At 44.3% G+C, this 10,862-nt stretch overlaps 1 long non-coding RNA gene across 1 annotated transcript in view; it reads left to right on the forward strand.

Moving 5' to 3' along the window:
* The first annotated feature begins 7,229 nt into the window (after positions 1-7,229).
* The window catches only part of LOC118497682, a 20,997-nt gene continuing 17,364 nt past the window's right edge, over positions 7,230-10,862 (forward strand). The window contains exon 1 of the long non-coding RNA XR_004900204.1: positions 7,230-7,408. This is a non-coding gene — a long non-coding RNA (uncharacterized LOC118497682). The remainder of the gene's footprint in view (positions 7,409-10,862) is intronic.

Raw genomic sequence — 10,862 nt, forward strand, 5'->3', positions numbered from 1 at the left:
CTAGAATTTGTACATAGTCAGCCATTTATCTTAAACCTTCTACAACCATATTGCTATATGACAAAAGTTAATTTCAGGACAATGGCCCTCATAAATTTTCAAGGACAAAAACCAAGATCGATTGGCAATTCCTCTAATGCCTTTGCCTTTAAAGATGGTCTCAATACAGGTTAAAATGAAGACAGTTTTCTGCTTACATTTCTGTAAAGTAGAAAAGGCAACTAAACAAAATGTCATTTCCTTTAGTATCCTGCTTTGTTGAAAGTTCTCGAGGTAATGATGCCACGGTCACGTTTTACAATTGTTCTCCCACCCACAGCCACCGCCCAGTTTTGCCAAGAAGCCCCACCTGTCTCACCCACAGGAGACAGGTGGCTCCCATCCCTCCGAGCCTTTTCTCCTGCATTAGTACTAAGTGTCTAATGGCTGTAGCTTTAGGACCTCAGACAGGATGAGACTAGACCTAACCCCAGACCCTGCTCCCTCCACCCCTCTTAACACACTCAGCAAAGTCTGCACGAGTGTCACCTTCGAGGACAGAAATAACGTTAAAGCACTCTTAACGCTGCAGCCTCCAGCGCCCGAGTCAGTCCACTTCAAAATCTATCTGGTACTAGAATGAGTGGCCATTTTGAAATCAAAGCCACTCAATGTCTTTGAGACATTGATTTCTTTACAAAGCTGCAAGAGAATTACCCCCGGAAGGAGAGGGGGATGGGTCAAAGTCTCTGAAAAGGAACAGAAGTATGAGAATGATTAAAAATTGATCTTTGAAGGATTCTGCAACCCTTCCCTCAGGGCAGTGTGCAAGGTTTCCTGGAGTATGGTGCAGGTACTCCAGTCCCCATTTCTGAGGGACACGGCTCTGTCAAGGCCAGGGCAGCTGGACTCTCAGGCCCCGTGGGCGGATACAGGAGGGCATTAGGACCTGGGAATGCAGCAGCTCCAGGGCCAGATGTGGTGGGCTGTTTGGTTGGTTCCACTGAGGCACAGCCCTCGGCTCAGTCCATGTCAAGGAAGGGCTGGGTCACACTCTTCCACTCCGACTGTGGGGGGCGCTAGTCTCCTTCCCTGTGTGCCTCAATGTCCTCATTATGAAGCAGGGATATGAAGATCAAGCCTACCACTAAGTGTTATTGTGAGGATGACATGTCACATCTGGTCATTATTCTGTTACTATCTGCCCTCGAGTATTAATATCACTGTTATGCCCTGCCCTGAATGGAGCTTTACTTCCTAAGCTTATGAGGAGCTTAGAGAAAGTTCCAGATAACAAGTGAAGTCTTAGTCTCTCTTTCTCCCTCTCCCTCACTCTCCTTCCTTCCTTTCTCCTTTCTCCCTCTTCTGTTTTTCTTCTTTTTCATGGATTTAGGTGAAGCGACTTCCCATCTTTCCATTGTTTGCATCCCTTGAAGACTTCAACCTACACACACAAGAATTGCCCTGTCTACCTTTACAATATTGCATCCTGGGCAAGACAGAATTCCTTGAAGGTACCCGGGCCACATTTCCTCGAGGTCTTGCAGGAATCAATGCCATGGGAAGGCCAAAGGAAGAAAGTCAAGGTCTGAGCAACCAAAGTTAATGTTAACCATGGTGCTGTGAGGCTCTTGGCCGGAATCTGCTCTCTCACCGTCACTAAAACTGACCCAAGAAAGGGCTCCTAGTTGGTAAAGGAAATAAAAGCAATTTTATACAATAGAATACCAGAGAACCATTAAAAAGCCTGCTATAAAATTAAATTGGTTGACAAATTAGCTGATCCATATTACTATGTTAAAGATTCTATGTCGCATAAATATACACAAATATGCACGCAGTAAAACACTGGAGTTAGCACTTTAGGAGTGCGGATGTCTCTGGATGATGCAGTCACAATGGTATTTATGTACTTCTTAAACTTTCCACATTATGGTAAGAGTTCTGAAATGACTTTAAAGAGTCTCGGAGCAGTGCAGCCTGTGCCTTTGTCACCACACTGGAGCACACACACGAAGGTGGTCAGCAACCAGTCATCCATTCCAGGGCAACACACATGGTCCAGCTTCTTCCGTTCTGCTGCCAAGCGAGGGGGGCCCCGCCCAACCTGCCCCCTTCAGCACAACAATAAGCCGAGGAAAGCAGAACCCTAGCAGGTAAGTTGACCTTTCCAAACTGCCAGTAAGGCCAAAAGTGTCCCTTCCCACACTCTGGGGTGAACCTGTGGGTTCAAGGCCACTCCAGCAGCTGGCTTCATGCTCAACATTTGCATTGAATGCCATTTTAAATTTTAAGACATGATGGGGTGGTCTTCAACTTTTTCATCAACAGAATTCAAATCCAGTCCCTTCCTGCAAGGAAGGACTGGCTGTTACTAGTGAATCGGAGAACAGAAGCCCTGTGTGGACCAGACTTCTTGAAAGCCAGAGGCTAGAAATAGTAGAAAGTCGGTTCATAAAGGCATTTGAACAAAAAGAAAAGAAAGACAGGACCTTGGATCAGCTGTCATCCTTCCTGAAGGCCTTTGATGTAAAGGGGACACGTGCTGGGTAAGAGCATCTCAGCCTCGGACTCAGGTGGTCCAGTCCGGGGACTGAGTTTCCGGGATCTCCACTTACTGACCATGTGGCCTCTGATAAATGCGTCTGTTATACGAAATGAGACAAGAATGGTAACTCTCTCATTAAGGTTGCTGAGAATGTAAAAGAAAACATTCTATATGAAAATGCGTAGTAACAGGCTTGGTCCATATTTAGTGGTCCATACGTGGTTACTGGCACCATAAACTAGAGCTGATATTACTTTAAGAAAGGCACTGAATTAGGCATCAAATTAGACATCGTACAGAACATATGTAAAGGGAAAAGATACGGTTTCAACTAGAAGAGCATCATAATCCCACTATATCTTCTCTCCTCTCCAGTCCTCTCTTCTTTTTCTCTCCTATTTCTCTCTGCCTCTCCTTCTCTGTGTGTGGGTACATATATACACACAGATAAAAATATACACACATACATATGCACACACACATTATATATGTTATACACACATGGAATTGTGTGTGTTGAAAAAAATTCAGAACAATAGAGAAGCAGATATAAAAGCTCTGAGGAAAGATAGGGGTTGAATTATCCTCCAAAACCAAAAAATAGGGTCAGGAATTAGTGATATTTCTCTAGCCATGTTTGGCCGTTGTGTCTCCTCCTAGTTTCTCAGCTCCTGACATTGCCCAGATGTACATCAAGCAGTCAAATGACAGAACACACACACACACAAAATTACCAAACATGGCTTCCCACCCCCCATACTTGTACCCGAAGGAAATATTTGAACTCCTGCCCCTGAAAACAAGGAAGCAAACCAAGAGAATTGTAAGTTCAGTTTGGGGGATCAAAAGGGAGATCTGGAGAGAACTGTGGACACTGGGGAGATGAATACAAGCCTTTAAATGAGAGGGCAGAGACACGTGCAAAAAACAGTCCACAAGGACAACAACAGAAAAAAGAGAAGGAAAAAAATCATGTAAGTGACAATAAAGGAAGCAACCTTGGGAAGATTTACTTCCAGGAAGGAAAAGAAATATTTCATCCACAATGTTCCATGTTCTCCAAGTAATCATAGAAGCGAGTACCCTGTAAGTTCAGACAGAAAAAGGAACAAGCAGTTTCCAATAGAAAGGAAGAAGGAAGTGAAGTAGAATAGCAGCAAAAATCTAAATGAGCACTGCAGGGGGCTGGAGTGAGACTTGGGTTAAAAAAATCAACAACAACAAAACAAAATGGAAAAATCTCAGAAGAAAATGGTCTACATGGGGAATCCACAGTAGAAATGCCATGTTTAGCTCGTTGGCCCAGAAGAGAAAGAGAAGAGTAGCCATCGCATGGGTAACATACAGAGACGTGATGGAGGGGAGCGCTCCCGGACCGAAATAACTGACGTACGCAGCTTTCATGTCATCACGCACCACCTAGCATCCGTGATCATTAGAGAGTACACCTTCATTCTCGAATAAGTTACTACAGTTTCAAAAGTAGTCCCAGGCTTCTTCAAACAAATATAGATCACAGAAAACAATAGAGCAAGTCTCCTAAACTCTAGAGAAGTAAAGGAACATTTGGTCCAAGGACTTTCTCCAAGTTAGTTTTCATTCTTCACAACAAGAACAGAAACGAGTTCTAATAAGCAAGGAATCAGGGAGAACAATCAATACATATCCTTCTTAAAAATGTCATAACCACATAACTCTGCTAGGAAGATGAAAACCAAAATAAATAAGTCACAAATGGACACATTTTTGTACGAAAAGAACTCTCCCAGGAGAACATTTCGTCTAGATAGCTATCTTGACTATGGTTATACGACTGAATAAAAGTACCTTATTTTTGAAAAAAGAAATATTTTATTATAGTTTTATATTATGGTATTATGTTATAGTTTATTGTAGCATTTTAGATTTATTATAGTATTTCTTATATATTATAGTTTATTACAGTTTTATTAGTTCATTATAAGTATTTATTATTTTAATTATAATGGACTGTAATAAAAAAAAACTTGAGTTTCCTCAAAATATCAGAAGGTAAAAAGGGGTAGCCTGCATATTGTGAGTCATTGAAAATGAAATAATTTCCTCAGCTATCACAGGAGTAATCAACGGTAACCTTGACTTAGGGTCAGATAGCGTCACTGTGCCGAGTGAATACACTCACCTACCTACGCTCAGGTAGGTTGGGAGAATAGGGAGTGATCACCTTTCATGGGCATGGGCAGCGCTTAGTACAGAGGAAATGCTGAGTACAAAATTAAATATTAACAGCATATGGCAGTTAGGTAAGAACCTTTTCTCCATAACAGTCTATTCAAATGTTTCTACGTGCATGACTTTTTCTGAGAAAAGCTTCATAGCTTACATATTTTCAGCGAAATCAGGAAGTGTAAAATTATTGAGGCCCACTGGCCTAACACCTCCGTCCTTCCAGACGCTGCATTAGTAATCTCAGACGGCATTGCTCCTTTTGCCTGCCACATCCCACCATTGACTTATATTTAGCTTCATTTAACCGAAACTCCAATTTATTTTCCCCACATTATGCTTTTAGTGTAGATCATTTTTGTTTATTTGTCTATCCTGGTGATTAGTGAGTAGCTGTGTCCATTAGGCCGAGTAGAATGCATCATTAACTGGGGAAAAGGAGAAAACAGGTAGTAAAAGTCAATAGTTGGTGATATTTACGACACCCCTCAGAGCGGGAACAAAAGAAAGATGGCTCCAGCCTGGGGACTCGAGTTATAACCCCATGACTCACTCTTTGGAAGTCTTTGGTGAGTTACGTCTTCCAGCTCCTTTTCTGGACAGAAAAACCCACGAGGAAGTAAGTAACAGGTAGAGGGAAGTGTCTTGGACGCATCCAGCCCCACCGTTGCGATGCTGGCCCCCGCACCACCTCCTCCACACTGTCTGAATCTCCCACTGGGTCCCACACAACTCTGCGCCCAAAGAAGGGGCTCAGGGAGCCCTCGTTTTACTGGGACATGCAAATAAGGAGCCAAGTGCAAGCTTGGGTTTACTGCAATATTATTAATTTCCTTGAAAACCAGTTTTGGGAACAGCAAGACTGTAACACCCCTAATTCACATGCACCTGCCCAGTTAAAGGGATCATTGGGGTTCAAGTTAATGAAGCCCTATTTTCCGATTTTAGTCTTCCAAACCAGCCTTCCCTACTTTCAAGAAGAAGTTTCACATTTAGGGAAGGGTTTTTTTAAGACTTTAATGTCTTCTCACCTCATCTCTATCATTAACTCGCTCTATCATCTTTAGCGAGCCAGCCCCTCCTCTGAGAAGTGCTCCCTGGGAACAACCACCTGCAGCGGGAGTTCTGTGGCCAGGCCCCCAGGTGAACCTGCTTTTGAGCTCAGGAGGAAACAGCTCTGTGATTGATTACAAAGTCTGTCCTCCACCAGGTATCAAAGAAACCCTCAGCCCAAACTCTCCGGAGAGCCTAGTCACAGAGATCAGTAATGATTAGTTTTGTAATGGCGATGTTTATTCAGTGACTACCGGATGCTGGTATCCTGGTGCTTAGTGCTCACAACTGCGTGAGTTTAGTACTATTATTGTCCCCATTTTATTGTTGAGAACCCTGAGGCTCAGAGAGGTTTTACAGCTAAAACTCCCTGCATAGTAACCGAGCTAAGTTCAGTCTTGGAACAGAGTCTTAAACCTTGATCGGAAGGAATACCCTCCTTAAACACCAAAAAGGCGCATCTGTCTCCCAGGGTGGAGTGGATAGAGGAGGTAGCCTTGGTCCTAAAAAGCAACCCATCTAAGAACAGATCCAATCTAAGAGTAGCCCTCTGCTGCTCTCTAGTGGCCACTGGCCACACTGTTTTTCCTGGAATGCACACGGCCCTCACTGCATGGTTAGGGCAGTTGGCCATGCGCATAATCGTTGTTATTTAAGAATACACACATCAAAATAAGATACAAAAAAAGCATTCCTTCTGACTCTCTTATCACTATTAATTCAATGTTTGGAGATTTGTCATTTTGTTGTTTTTTGGGGAGAAAGCAGTTGTTTGAGGAGCTGTTTCCTTTTCCACATCCATTTGACACATTCAGGTAACTAAAAATTCCTTGTTGTGTCCTGTTATCTTCATTTTCCATTTCGTATTAGTCTCGATTTCAACTTTCCCCTCCGTCTGTCACGTCCCTGGCTCTCTCCCTTGGCCCGCTCACGTGCTGATTTGGGTACCTGCCATCTCTCCGGTTGGTTTTTTCAACAGTGATCAGTCCATCTAATAGTGCCACGTAATCCCTCATCCTGACTCAATACAAAGGAACACAGAAGGGTGTGGTGATAATGACTAGCTTTGATCTCATCTACTGGGTTAGCCAAAAAATCCATTTAGTTTTTTCCCATAAAATACAAGACACATTTTTATTTTCACCAATAACTTGATTGATTTGGATAGTTTGGATATGTCGGCTCTCTCCCTCTATTGGCTTCTAGTGCGTAGAGGCCAGGGGTGCTGCTAAACGTCCTCCCGTGTATCAGACAGCCCCCCAGCAAAGAGTGTCAATAATACCAAGGAATTTCACAAACCACTTTTGACATGTTCAATCAGTCACGGCACCTTCTCCATACACTGCGCAAATCTTTTTTTGCAGTTCAGTTGCATTTTTACCTTTCTTGGACTAATGAAGCATAATACACTGAAAATGTGTATTTTCTTTCATCTTCTATATGAAAATGGCTCCAAAAAAATTCACCTACTTTGGTAATTTTTTTTTAAGTGCACACTGATATGACAGCGGTCACAATACAATCTAATAAAATTGTTTCAAATGAAGTTAAAGACAACTAAGCACTACTAGAGCCACTTTATGGAAAAAAGCTAAATGAACTATTCAGCCAACCCAATAAAAAGTCCAAAAATTCTGCTGCATTAAAGGGAGTAAAAGGAACTTGACAGAAAAGAATAGGGACCTGCAGTAAACAAGCATTGTTAAATTGACATCCTGAAGAAGATGGGTCACTTTCAACTTTATTCAAGGACAGATGATAAGAAATGTATCATCTGGCCCTGGCTTGTGTAGCTCAATGGATTGAGTGTAGGCTGTGAACCAAAGCATCACAGGTTCGATTCCCAGTCAGGGCACATGCCTGGGTTGTGGGCTAGGTCCCTAGTGGGGGCCACATGAGAGGCAACCACACATTGATGTTTCTCTCTCTCTCTTTCTCCCTCCCTTCACCTCTCTAAAAAAATTAATAAAATCTAAAAAAAAAGAAATATACACTTAAAATGGTTAAGACAATAAAAAAAAGAAATATATCATCTGTAACTTACTTCTTGCCCTTAGATGTGTAGCATTTTTTTAACTAATGAGTAATGGGCTCCCTAATGGTAAATATTCATCAATTATTATACTTAATAAATAAATAAATATATTTCAGCTTTTATGAAGACCTTCAAATATTCATTAGGGCCTTGTTAAAAGTCATCCCTTTGGCCCCAAACCCCTCAGGGATATTTCTGCTTTCTCTAAAACAGAAGCATCTCATGTGCTTCCTCAACATCTCTATGAGTTTTTCAGGTAGCTTTTGCTTTCACCTTCTCCCTGGAAACAGTGTTGTCTCTGCAGAACTATTTCAGTAAGAAAAGAAACAGAGAAAACAAAGTTCCCCATCTTCTCCCAGGAGAGGAGGGTAAAGCAGAATCCCCAGGGCTGACTAGAATGCTCAGAAGCACAGAGCGAGGCCAAGAGGACCGTTGGAGCCACCCTTTAGCAGCGGGGCAGTTAAAGAAGAAACTGCTTTCTAACGATGACGCAACAATCAACAAGCAGTCAAACTCAACCCAGAAACATGACACATAGGGGACAGGTGTGATTTGAAACATTCTAGAATGTTCTCAGTCCCAAACAAAACCCATCTTCTTGCTGCACGCTGTCTCTTGAGATTACAGGAGCGCGTGGACTAAGCCTTTCTAACACGTGACCCCTCATGATAAGTGTATCTCGAGCCCTCATCAGTCCTATTTCAAAGGGCAAATTAAATTAAATGACCTGCCTAAAAGCAATGACCCAGCTGTATAAATAAATAAGCCACAGTCAACATCCTAGACTCGGTCTCTGAGACTGGGCCTCTCAGAAACAGACTCTGAAGCAGAGATGTACATGAAAGAAGTCTGTTGGAGGACATTTCGGATGCACCCTGTGGGTGTGTCGTGGGAGGGGGCAGTGCAAGCAAGCAGATGGGGCGGCAGAAGGTGGACTGTGATGCAGGTGCAACGAAGGCTTCCATCAGTCCCACGGGGAGCTCACAGCTGGGTGGGTCTTCCGAGTTGTACTGAATTGAGGGGAGAAGCCCGGGCCTTTGTCCCCTGGCATCAAAAGTCACTGGATAAAGGCAATGCCTGGGGAAGAGGCATGACCTGGGCAAGACGTCCCCAGGGACAATTTCTAGGAAGGACACAGCTCCGAGCTGTCAATAAGCAACACTCCCACCAATTGGGGTCCAGGTGTCCTCTCTTAAAGGGAGGACCTGCACCAGGTACCAAAGCGTCTACTGTGCTCACCAATCAGGTTAGAATACTTCCCTGGCATCAGGAAGCAAGGGAGACCCAGTGAGCAGGCCACCAGACTAAAGGCCTGCACCGTTATTATTGCCATTCTGTCCCCTGAAGTCTCCAAGCACAAAGGAAGGTTCTCCAAGCGAACTCACACCGAGCTCCAGAGCAGGAGTAGGGACTGGAGCTGCAGTCACTAGCAGAAGCGGAATCCCAGCCCTTCTCAGTTGATCGCCTATCAATAAATCCCAGCGAATGCCCATTGATCCAGTACCCCCGAGAAAGCGCTGGAGTTTGCAGTTACAGAAAGCCGCTGTATCGTCTGTGACCCCTGTCCCACCACAGTCCTTCCCTGGTCTGAACGTTCTGGAACTAAGAGCGATTTCAGCAAGAATGCAGATCACCCATAACGTAACCTGAAACCTGGAATGTTCTAGGTTCTCTGCAGAAACAGGCCATTAGGAGTGGCTGCGGCGCTGACAGCTTCATCCCCACCCTGTGCGCTGAGGGCTGGTCGGCTGCTCTCACAGCGGAGGGCTCGGGCGCCTGCGTGCCTCCTGCTAATGAGTTTGTGGAGACATTTTTATATTCTGTGCCCCACTGCATCTCTTCACACGAGACAACTCACAGAGACGTAACTCGGCTTTTGCAACCTCATCTCTTAACCCCTCTGAAATCAGCTGTGCGTCTCTCTTCATGGGAAACACTCAGGCTGATGAACTGACAGAAACTGTATTTATAATCTCCTCAAAGAAGCGTCCTCTCACGTATGAATAATAAACCAACAGGCAAACCTGGCAGTAGTGTGTGTGTGTGTGTGTGTGTGTGTGTGTGCATGAGAGAAAATGAGAATTTTGTGAGCCAGTTAATAGGATTGTAATAGACCAGGCCTTGCTTTGCATGTCGTGCATTTGAAGAGATCCCCCCCCCACCATGCCGAGCCTCTGATAAAATATTCTATTCAGAAAACTGCAGAGACAGCTTTCTCTACCCCTCAGCAGGAAGCAAAGAATCTGGAACTCTGTTTATACCTCTCACAGAGCCGCAGGATGCATCCCTAATTCGAGGCCTAGGAATCAAACTCATTTAAAGCTCCTCGTGGCAAGAGAAAACAATGCGTGCCCCTTTAACCGTCCACACTGATCATGGGCCCCTCTTTGTTCTCATCCGAGGACCCGTGGAAAGAACCAGAACAACTTGCTTCTTGGTTCAAGTTCAGGCTCTGCCAAGAGAGACAGAAAATCATTACCAGCTGGAAAAAAGTACAGTTATTTATAGAAAATGATTAGAAGCCTTCCACCCAGGCCCCATGGTCAGCTGTCCACAGTCCCCAAATCACCCTCACAATTCACACTTTGGTCGGCAGGGAGTATTAAAACGTCAGAACGAGCCTTTCACCCTGTCACCGTGGAGGCGAGTGCCAGCGCCTGGCGCTCCCATGACTGTGGACAAGACCTTGAGAACTGAAAGGGCTTGCAGGGGGGAGTGGAGGTGGACCCTCCCTGCCCAGGAGAAACTCAGTCTTCTCTGGAAGACAGTGGAGGTGCCACACAGAGGCCATTTTGACGCTTTTTAAGGAGGGCAGTGGGTTCTGGAAGTTAGTCTTTTCTGCCTTTGATTGGCACAGACACCCTTTTCATTTTTCCCAAGTACACTCTTTTGGTAATGCTGATCTTTCCGTCCCTCAACATAAGCCTTTTCCACCCCCCATCTATCACATCCTGGGCAATTGAAATTGTATCCTTGCTCCTAGCAAATCTCTCGCCTACCGTCACGGCCAAGACCACCATGACCTTTCCCTTCCCCGATTTC

The sequence above is a fragment of the Phyllostomus discolor genome, chromosome 1 (genome assembly GCF_004126475.2).
Source record: "Phyllostomus discolor isolate MPI-MPIP mPhyDis1 chromosome 1, mPhyDis1.pri.v3, whole genome shotgun sequence".
Taxonomy (NCBI): Eukaryota; Metazoa; Chordata; class Mammalia; order Chiroptera; family Phyllostomidae; genus Phyllostomus; species Phyllostomus discolor.